The sequence below is a fragment of the Sitophilus oryzae genome, unplaced genomic scaffold, assembly GCF_002938485.1.
Source record: "Sitophilus oryzae breed Bouriz unplaced genomic scaffold, Soryzae_2.0 scaffold_1449_pilon_pilon, whole genome shotgun sequence".
NCBI classification, from domain to species: Eukaryota; Metazoa; Arthropoda; class Insecta; order Coleoptera; family Curculionidae; genus Sitophilus; species Sitophilus oryzae.
In genome coordinates, this window is record NW_022146114.1 from 459405 (window position 1) to 471952 (window position 12548).

Consider the following 12548-nt stretch of genomic DNA (forward strand, 5'->3'; position numbering starts at 1 on the left):
ATTTTCGGCAACATTCTCTTGATATATTTAAACCAGTTACAGTATTCCATTTAACTGTTACTTCGCGAAGAGTACTTCTTCTCGCAGACTTGCAAATTTTTACTAAATTTTGTAAATCTCTCTGAGATACAACTTTTGGCCTTCCCGAACTTTTACCTCTAACGTCTATATTGGCAGATTTGCCGTATTTTTTTTATTATATTAAAGACCGTGGTTTTTGGAATACTTGAATCATCAGAAATTTTTCGAATTGTTTTTCCCGTACTGTATTGACGAATGATAATTTCGCGTAGTTTTTGATTTGTAGCTTTTCCACGGACCATTACTTTGAATTAAATAATTATTAACAAAATTGAAAATTAAAAAAATTAAAATTACTTACAGTAAATCTCACTACTCAAAGTATCGAGTCACTTACAAGCTGTCAATGCTGAAGTAAACAGTTTGCGACATTTGTGACGTTTATAACAAAGCCGCCTATAATGATATTAATTATTTAAAAATACTTGTCCCAACATTTAGTTGTCAGCAAATTTGTCCTTTTATGAACAAAATCCGCAATTGTAAATATGGATTGATTTACAAATTCATAAAAATATTGTCAAGTTGTTTAGGATATATGGCTATGTTAATATTTAAAAAATGAAACATATATTTTTCAGTCATTTTCGAAAGCCAGGGCGATAATTCCAAAATATGACCTTGTCCCAACATATAGTTGTTAGGGCTCATATAATCTTTAGCAATCCAAGGATGGAAATTTCAACAATATGGCAACCACTCATAAAACGCTCCAATGCAGGTGTTCTTAGTGGAAAACCTCAGGCTTGATAGCATCCAATAAATTGCTCGGGTCTAGTATATAAGCTCAGTAGTTTTAGGATTTAGTTTAGTTCATACTCCTAACTGAAACGTTGTGTAAGCAAAATAAGTCCGAAAATCTTTTAGTTTTAATACTAAATCATTGTCTACCACATTCAAAGTAACGATATCTACAATTATTGTGGATTTGACAACCTTGCATTGGATACTAGTTCACTAAATATACAGGGTATCCCAATATTCCGTGGACAGCTGCAATGTATTTTTGGAATCAAAATATGTTCATTGGACACAATTTTGCTCTATATAAAAGTGATCTGTTTGTTCGTTAGAGGCCATCAAACTTTAAAAAGATTAGTAAATACCTCAAAAACACATTCTTTAATTTCGGTTTGAATGAGATTTTGGGTGTCTATGTTTTGCTAAATGCTGTAACATTTGACTTTCACAAAAATCAAGAAATAGTACGGGAAGGGTGAAAACTACCCCCACCCCTACATAAATTTTAGTATAAATATTTTCCCACTCCACCGATGACACATTTTTTTCCGTATTCCTTCTGGTATTTACTATATTGTTTGTCTCTTCGCTGCCACAATGCCACATTGCATAGTTTTTGAGAAAAAAATATTTGGATTTTTTTTTTCAAAGCAGACTTACAAAATATACAGGGAGTTCCAATATTCCGTGGACATAGAACTACTACGTATTTCTAAATCAAAATAAGTTCATTGGACACAATTTACCTCTATACAAAATTGCTTCGTTCGGCCGTTAGAGGTCATCAAACAAAAATAAACTGGAACGTAAATTAGTTTTAAATTTATTTCTTTTACTAAGCTTTTTATGAAGCTTATTGTCAAGTATAATTTGTAATACTGTCATAAAAATTCGTATTTTCGCCACTACATAGATTGATGCGTTATGGAAGTTAGCTTCGGAAAAATATTTTTTTTTCTCAGAAAGTATGCGAGAAAATGTACTAAATACTAGAAAACCATTTTACAAAAAAAATGGTCGTCGGTTGAGTTGGAAAATATGTATAATAATATAGTATAATGGAAAATAAATTTCTTGCAGTTTTTAGGTATATAATAAAATTATATAAGAGTTTCTTGCCTTGAATTGCTAATATAGAAATTAATTCCACGCTGTGTTCGACATAATGTGGATCAACCTGCTCTCACTACCGGTTTCGGGGCCCTACCCCATCATCAGGTGAGCTTGGATCGTTTCCACAATATGTCGAGTACAGCGCAGAATATATAAACACGACTTGTCGTAAAGTAGCGGTAATATATTAAGTCCCGCATCGCGAGATAGCGGCCTGCGTGCAATGGTGGTTCTTTCGTACCACCGAGGCTATCGATAGTTGTGCCTCGGTGGTGATGATGGGGTAGGGCCCGAAACCGGTAGTGAGAGCAGGTTGATCAACATTATGTCGAACACAGCGTGGAATTAATTTCTATATTAGCAGTTCAAGGCAAGAAACTCTTATATAATTTTATTATAATATAGTATTAGACATTCCAATATATATATAATATTCCAATATAATAGTATTAGACATTCCAATAACAGAACAGGAAATAAAGAACTCCATAAAACAGCTTAAAAACAACAGATCAGCTGGCTGTGATGCGATTCCGGTAGAAATCTATAAGTGTGCAAGTAAAGAACTTATTGGTCATCTTAAGGCTCTCTTCGATGTCATATGGGAAAGCGGAGAGGTACCTCAGGACTTTTGCAACGCGAATATAGTGAATATATTTAAGAACAAAGGAAGTGCATCAGACTGCGGAAACTACCGAGGAATTTCACTACTGGCTATCGGTGGAAAAATTCTTGCAAAAATTATGTCAAACCGCCTGCACCCACATATAGAAAATATCCTCCCAGAATCGCAAACGGGTTCTCGCACCAACTGCGGTACCGTCGAATCCATATTCTCCATCCGGCAACTACAGGAAAAAGTAAAAGAGCGGCAGTCTAACGTTGCATTCATCGATCTAACAAAAGCCTTCGACTCTGTGAACAGAGATGCACTTTGGGCAATTATGAAAAAGTTCGGAGTACCCATCAAATTTCTTACAGTGTGTAAAAGCCTCCATAACAACAACAAATCAAGAGTGTCATATCATGCATCACCTGAGCGATCCCTTCCTAACAAACACAGGCGTTAGGCAGGGATGTGTCTCAGCGCCTCTCCTATTCAATATATTCATGGCAGCGCTCTCCATTATAGTGGACAGCAAACTGCAGGAGAGAGGTTTGGGCATTAGATACAGATACGACGGCGGTCTGTTCAACATAAAAAGACTCAGGGCAAAAACACGTACAAAATTCATCACAGAACAATACGCTGATGACTGTGCTCTAGTTGCAAATACGTTACAGCAATTGCAAGAAATGTTGAACACATATACGCTGCTATATATGCTATAAAAATCGGAGATGAGCTGTTGGAATATGTAGCGGAATTCAATTACCTCGGCAGTTTGATTTCGGAAAAGGCCAATATCGACTCTGAAATTCAGCACAGGATTAGCAGCGCTTCAAGAGCATTCTGGAAATTAAAAGACAGGATTTTCTACAATCATGACTTGAGCACAAAAACGAAACTTGCGGTGTACCGAGCGATAATAATTCTCACCATGTTATATGGAAGCGAAACCTGGGTGCCGTACCGCCGACACATGAACGCATTAAACAAGTTGCAACAGAGACATCTTAGACAACTTTTAAACATAAAATAGTTCCATCATGTCTCATACGTATCGGTCCTTGAAAAAGCTAACTGCGAGAGTAATGAAGTCATGATTACAAAGTCCCGCTTAAGATGGGGTGGTCACGTATGCAGAATGCAAGAAAACCGCATACCAAAATCTCTGCTTTACGGTGAGCTTGTAGACGGTAAGAGGAGGCCGGGTGGACAACTCAAAAGGTTCAAGTATATTTTCCACGAAAACTTAAAAGGAATTAACAAGCAGAATGAGTGGGAAGAGGCAGCTCACAATAGAACGGAATGGAGAAGAATTGTAAAGTCAGTTAACAGCGACAACCAAAAAGTAAAGAGGCAACAAAGCAATGAGATTTTTGAATGCCTGGAGTGCGGTAGACACATAACATCACGTATCGGGCTTTTCAGTCACAGAAAAGCTCATGAAAGAAAACGCCTTGCGTGACCATCTTCTGATGCATGTCAAATACTCGTCAGCGAGTAATGGCGGTTTGGTTTGGTTTGGTTTGGTTTGGTATACGTACGGTATATATGTATGTATGGATGTATAATAAAATTTATGTAGGGTGGGGGTAGTTTTCAATTTTCCGGCACTATTGCTTGATTTTTGTGAAAGTCAAATGATACTTTACACTACTCTACAGACACCAATTTTCATCTAAATATTGATGTTACCTCAAAAATTATTTGGAAAAAATCGGAATAAAAATGAAACTTCTACAAACTAAATATTTTAGGACATACATTTATACGAACTTTTTTACTTATTTTTATCTGCGGAATATGCTGCCGAAGTTTCCGGAATACAGTTCGGACCATCCTGTATAATATAAATTTGACTTTTTTATTATCGAAGGTGGTATAATTATTGTTGAAATCACTGTCTATATGACACATCTTAAAGCTAAAAAACACATACTAGACTTTAATAATAATAAATTTAGAGTATCGGAGTACAAAAAGTAGGTATTAGGCGGAGACAATCAAAAAAAGCTAAAGAAGCCCGAACAGTTCTTCAGAGAAAAAAAAACTTAATCAACAAAAATTATAGAAAATTATATTTACTTTAATTTTGAATAGAAAGAGTAGAGCGCTTTCAGATGGAGCGGACCGTCTGCGACGGACCGTCCATGACTTCGAGCAAGTACTATGAGTTTATATGAACAATTTCACATGGGTCGCGACTATCTTGACTATTGATGACGGCTATCTTGAAAAAACACGACGGACGGTCCGCTCCATCTGAAAGCGCTGTTATATACGAAAAGTTTGACCGACTTTTTGCATTCTCCATGTTCCGTCAAGAAATTTTGTTAGCAAACCGCAGATTCGAATTCAGCACTCCTCCCCCCAAAAAAAAGGCTTGAGTGCCAGGTGATTTACATAGTAAGTATGGGGCTTTAAAGCTTTAATTCGTTTAGAAATTTGTCCATTGTGTTTGCAATATTTCATTTGATGGTCCGCCTAAAAAACCGACATTCCGCTGCACAACCCATCGCATTGACAAACAGCATCAGCATCAGCGCATATTGAGTATGATGGGTCTTAATACAAATCTATTATCCTACCTACGAAACAAAAAAAAAGTTATTTTCATAACCATAATTTTTGTCATTCTTATTTAATGTGCCTCCAATTTAGTATACATTTTCCTAGAAAATTGAAAAGAACTTTATGATATTTTATGACAGGATAATGTAGTAGATATAAACTGTACGTACTATATAATATATTAATATCTTTGTCATTTTATATGTATATGCTATTGTCAACCGAAGTTTTTGCTGCATCTATTCTTCTGTTCACTCAACCCAATAAATTATATCCTTTATGTTCAGTTATTTTACTATGTTCTTGAACGGCACCTATTTCTTAAATTGAATTAGGGGATAATAATATTCGTACTATCACAGATAACTATGTTATCTGTGGTACTAGGATTAAAGACCAGTAGCAATTAAAATACAGTAGAACTTCAGTAGTCAGGGTTGATATAGTTCCGGCATACGAACACAACGTTTATTAATCAAAATTATAGATAAATACTAGTTTCCCATAAAAACATGATATCTAGCTGCGTTGCCAGTTGTACAATACTACCAGCTAGTTGTACACTGGTATAGTTTGTCCAACGATTCAGGGAGGATTCCGACAGATAATATCCAAAAATGGAAGAAAATACAGTTTACTTGTAACTTAAAATGACAGACACAAATGTTACTATCACGGATCCCCCCATTGGATATATTATAGTTCAAGTTTAGATTATTCTTCTCTTCTAAATAGTTTTATTTACTTTAAAACAATTCGTCATCGATAATGGTATTCCTACCTGGTCTATGAAATTATTTTGATATAAAAGTCCTTCAGATCAAACACTGCAGAGTTTGAAACCATAATCTGTTCCGCAATTTGGCAATTTTTTTCCGGAATCAAGATCAGATCAAATCAGAATCAGGATCTCTAAGATTTTAGATTTTTCGGCGAGTTTAAGAATCTTATGAGCTCGTTTGATTGGAACTATTACGTTTAACTCGCTCTAAAATCCAATGCAGAAATATAGACTCAGTTCATAAACAAAATATAAACGTTTTAAGCAATGCAAGATAGCAAATCTTTTAAAATACCCGAATAAAGCTTGGTTTTCATGCGTCCTTTATCCGTTGATACGATGTGATGGTCCGACGCGACGGCCCGGCGGCGGCGCCGGCGCTCTGATTCGTCATAGCGTTTTCGCGCCACTTTTCATCTGTAAATTTTTTACTCCAACCCGTCAACGGGGAAAGATCGTACGATAACGGACGTTTTGACACTTTTTAGACGTTTTAGCATATTTAATCTTACCTTAATAAAAATATAACGGTACAAGAGTTAGCACCGTCGAAAATGAGAATTTTAAGGAAGCTGGTTCTTTAATATACCTTTTGCTATGCTCTTCTGTGCTCTCCTGACCAAAGTGCGGGCCGTCTCGTCTGGTTGCCGGTATACTACTGCGGTTCACTACTGCGCATCACATCTGTACAGGGTATTCCATTTTCGTGTGTTTTATGGGATTTCTCGTTTATGAGTAGAGATACAATGATGCGATTTTCACATTACTTTGCTACTTTTTTATAAAACAAAATATGCTACACATATTTTGATACTAGCCTCCTTAGTTCATTAAATACAATTTGAAATTCGCAAAAGTGAACAGATGTTGAATTATATAATGCACTGTAGTGAATGCAACGAATACCAGCAGCCAGACTGCACTTTGTTCAGGAGAACATAGCAAAAGATATATTAAAGAACCAACCAGCTTTCTTAAAATTCTCTCTCGAAAACGTTGCCAGCTCTTAGACAAGTATAAAACAGTAAAAGCGTTATGGAAATGAAAATATAGAATAACACCAATGACAAGCAAATCGTAGATCCGATGAACGGAGGCATCAAAATGCAATATATTTAAAAACTGTGTAATTTTCTAACCAATCAAAGTCTTTATATTCAACCAATAAAATTAATATTGTATCATAGTATCGTCGGACAACGGATGCATGAAAATCAAGCTTAATAGCCGTGTCCGAATTATTGAAGTGGACGTTCGATATACCGGATTATTCAATTGTCCGGACTATTGAAGTTATACTGTAATTTGAATCGAAGTCAATAGGCACGTAACAATATGTGTTTGCAGACTTCTCAAATATTAATTTAATATAAATTATGAGTTATGACTCAAACAATGACATTCTATATCTAGGTATGGACTAATATTGTCAGTTAATAATTATTATTAACAGATTTTATTTGATATTTTATACCTACACAAATGTTGAAAACATATTAAATAGTTTCCATGGAGCACTTAAAATTTAGTTTAACTCTTGTTGATGTTATAGATACAAAAATATATTTGTATGTACAGGGTGTTCCAAATTCGAGCCTCATCATTGGGATTTTCATTGGGAAACTAGAAGAGATAAGAGATCCTTCGATAATGTTCTACAAGATGGTGTTATTAGATTTTCAAAGCGACGTTTATTCTTTAAGCTGCCATCATCAACTTTCTTTTTGTAAATGAGGCCCTTGATTTTTTGTTGCCGCGATTTTCAGAGCTTCTTAGGTCCCAGAACCAATGATGTATCGGACTCATTCGAAACACTCATATATTAATTATTTTCTGGTAAGATCTTATGGAAAAACCTATTAATATGAATTTTTACGCAAATAACAAATGCTTATAATATAAATTAAAACTTTGTCGGTAACATAAACGACAATCTTCCAGAAATTATTCTTTACAGTTAAGAATACGCTACAAAGTTTTCTTTAAACTTTTACGGCTCTATAAAAACGCCCTGCCAAGAAAAAAAAGAACTAAGTGAAAAAAGAAACAATAAACAGTCTTCTTTATGCTCCCCGGGATTGTCTTATTAATTAATGCATTCAAAAGGCCCTTAAGGGATCGATGAAGTCACAGTGTGTTTTAAAATTAATGCCCTTATTTGTCGCTCCCCGGGAGGTTCTTATTGCATTCTGTTTGCCTCTAGTTTCAGTGGCGTACAACCTGACTGCCCTTTTTAACAAACTGATTTTTGTGACAATTATACATATAGGTATATTTGGCTATTCTTCTAAGGTTACTCAGGAATATTTAGTTTTAATCATTGTCTAATATATTATTAATTACAATATAGTAAAAAAAATATATTTCCAAAACTTAAAATCGTAAAACTGCAGGGCAACCTGTTCTAGAGGTCCTACTTTTATCCTCATATAATACATGGTATTAAACTATTAAAAAATCGAATAATTATTTCTTATTTTTGAATAGATTTATATCAAACCATGATGGGTGCTAACAAAAATATTGTTTACAGTTTTGGCACGGCTCATCTCTAATGGAGCAACGAGAAACGAAATTGATTATATACTAACTACTGAGAAAAAGATCGTTAGGGATATAACAGTCCTAAACAGCTTTGTAACAGGCAGTAAATTGCATTTGCAAAAATATCTATCGATAGTAACTTCGAAATGAAAAAGAAAATTAATAGCAACGACGAATAACTGGACATGAATAAACTTGCAGAGAATAAAACCTGTAGTCAACACTCTTTATATTCTCCTGAATAAAATCCTAATAGAAAAAATAATCTCAAACGACTGGAAGGAATCCATAACCATCATCCTACATAAAAAAGGTGATAGGGTAGATATAAAAAATTATCGTCCTATAACACTCCTTAGCGTAATTTATAAGCTCTTCACGAAAATATTAACTGATAGACTAACAACAAAATTTGACGGATACCAAGCAAAAGAACAAGCAGGCTTCAGAAAAGGTTACAGTACAGTTGACCACTTATTAACTATGAAAATACTAATAGAACGAGCCAATTAATACAACATCCCACTATATATTGCATTTGTAGATTTTGAAAAGGCTTTTGATAGTATTGAGCACTGGGCAGTAAAAACTTCTTTAATAAATAACAGGATAGACTACAGATACGCAGACTTAATAGCCAACATATATAGAGAAGCAACAGCAACAATTAAAATCCACGAAGGAACAAAGCCAATTCGCATAGGAAGAGGTGTCAGACAGGGTGACACAATATCCCCTAAACTCTTTAACCAGACACTAGAAGATGTTTTCAAAAATCTAGACTGGGAAGAAAAAGGTATCAAAATATGTGGACAACACTTGAATCACCTAAGATATGCGGATGATATCGCCTTAATAACAGAAAAGAAAGAAGAACTGGTAGAAATGCTGGAAGAACTGGATAAAGCAGCTAGAAGAATAGGCCTAAATAAGAACTACACTAAAACTAAAATCATAACAAACACAGATGAAAACATAACAATCAGAATAAACCAAGAAAAAATAGAACAAGTTGAAGAGTATATATATATATATATATATATATATATATATATATATATATATATATATATATATATATATATATATTATATATATATATATATATATATATATCTGGGACAAATGATTAAACTGAAAAAAGAAAATCAAACAGCTGAAATAAAGAGACGAGTAAGACTGGCCTGGGCAGCATTTGGAAAATTAAGTTACATATTAAAAAACAAAAGATTATCCACGGTACCTCAAAACCAAAGTATATAATCAATGTGTACTGCCTGTACTTACTTACGGATCCCAGACCTGGACACTGACAAAATCAAATATGGATAAGGTAACAAAATCTCAAAGATCTATGGAAAGACAAAGGCTACATGTAAGGTTGGCAGATAGAAAAAGGAATGAGTGGATCAGAGGAAAAACTAAAGTAAGGGATGTTAGAAGTGAAATAGCAAAATTGAAATGGAAGTTTGCCGGTCACAATGTCAGACAGAAGGATGATTGATGGAACAAATGCATCGTAAACTGGAGGCCCTGGGAGAATAGAAGAAGTAGAGGAAGACCTCAGATGAGATGGGCGGACGATCTGAGGAAAGATGCAGACATGCAGGCACAAGATGGATGAGCAATGAGCACGGCGACAGAGAGGGAAGAGTGGAAGAGATTGGGGGAGGCCTATGTCCAACGATGGACCGAAGAGGCTGAATAGGTAGATAGATAGATAGTTACTACACTCCCGTATGGAAATGAACATCGATGACATTCCTCGTAATATAATTTTTTATATAAAATGGCGAGATCCTCATTTCATAGCCATCGCTGACGTTGTTTTTTTGTCATATTGTATGTATTTTAGTTTTAATTTGTCACAAAAATTGAAAATAAACAAATAACGTCCTGTTATTTCGTTACTATAAATAATACAGATTCATTAAAAATCTACGCCACTGGAATAAAGATAATCTAGCACCAGGAAGAATTAAGTGTCGGAATATTTATTTCTAACATTCATTGGAGGCTCATGTAGACGGTTTCATTGTACTGTCATTTAATTGAACTGACTTGGAACAATACATAAATCCCTTGATAGCAAGAGCTCCGTTGGTTGATGCTTTATTTCTTCATTTACATTAACTTGGATAATAACTTATATCGTTTAATTATTTTGAATTAAATTTAAATTTTGCATTTGTAGATTACGTTTTTGGTGCATTTTAAAATCATTGTCAGCAAATACATTTAGGTAATATCCTTGTTTATAGTAATATAAAATAAATAACATTATACAGGTTTGTTCACCACATACGACACGGAGTATTGTAGCTAAATGATTAGATTTTTAGAAATTGTAAGTTTTGGGTTCGTAGAAGGACTATTAGAGCTACAATTTAAAAATATTTTTACAAGATACAGAGTGTCCCAAATAAATAAAAAATATCAAAGTTGTATTTTTTAAATGGTACACCCTCCTGTATATTATTACATTTTTAGTTTCTACGATTCAAATAAAGGTAAATTTGATTAAGGTTTATTTCACTTAAACGTTATCGTTTTGGAAATATTTTCAATTTTGTGAAATTGCAGTAAAAATTTTAAGGCTTCATTTCTCCAAGGGTATCAGAGTTTTTAATACTAAATATTTACTGAAGTCTATTTATTGATCAGTTATTGTGTTGCAATAATAAAAATAATACTACCTCATACAGAGTGTCTAAAATTTATTTTAAATTATTTCTAGCTTTAAACGGCAATAACTTGTTTAATTTAAATGGAACGCCCTGTATATTTTAGGAGAATAAGATGCACAATTTAATTGTCTATCAAACTGTATTATACCACTTTTTACCTATCCCTTCAAGTTTTCGTACAAAATGCATTTTCTTATAATTTAGACCTCATTTATCAATATACCCATGGAATCTTGACATTTTAGATTGTTTTTAAAGCAACAAATGTACAAAATGTACAGGCTAGTAATATTATCGTTTTTAGCAAAATGATAATATTACCAGCCCATTTGTATGCAAAAAGAAAACTATTTAAATCTTTATAAAATAGTATACCATTAATTAAATATACCACCATTATTTCCGCCCAAATACTAATTAATTACATACTTAATTATGTTCGTTAATAAATTATTTTAAATAAATGTGGATTTGAATCAGAAATCAATATAATAATAATTTATGAAAATGAATGTTTCTGTTGTTATAAATAAGCATTTGTCAAAAAATGAAATATTATTTTTAAGGTGTTACTTTTTACCACACTGTCTAATACACATACAAAATTCAGTTTTTTAATATTTCGAGCAATTATTATTAATCAACGCAAACGGTCAATTAATGTAGTTTGAATACTGGAATCATATTAATTGGCTAATAATTGGTCCTCTTTAACAAATATTTAAACAGTTTTTTTATTTCTTAATGAAATAAACAAACTATATCGACAATATTAGTATCTGTACTCTTTAAAAATTTGGTACACCTTTAAAAATAATCTAAAATGTCAAAGTGTAAAAGTGTATGTATCATGTAAAAGTTATTGCCGTTTAAAGCTAGTAATTATTTAAAATAAAATTTTCAACACTCTGTATGAGGTAGTATAATTTTTATTATTGCAACACAATAACTGATCAATAAATAAACTTCAATAAATATTTAGTATTAAAAACTTTGATACCCTTGGAGAAATGAAGCTTTAAAATTTTGACTGCAATTTCACAAAATTGAAAATATTTCAAAAACGGTAAGGTCAAAGTGCGGTAAACATTAATCAAATTTACCTTTATTTTAATCGTAGAAACTTAAAATGTAATAATATACAGGGTGTTCTATTTAAAAATATATAACTTTGATATTTTTTATTTATTTTGGACACTCTGTATTTTGTAAAAATATTTTTAAATTGTAGCTCTAATAGTCCTCCAACGAACCCAAAACTTAAAATTTGTAAAAATCTAATCGTTTAGCTACAATACTCCGTATCGTATGTGGTGAACAACAATGTATATACTATGTTATCTGCGATAGTATGTATATCGAAATACATTCATTGGTTTAGAATAGTGATGGCGAACCTATGACACATGTGTTAGTGCTGACA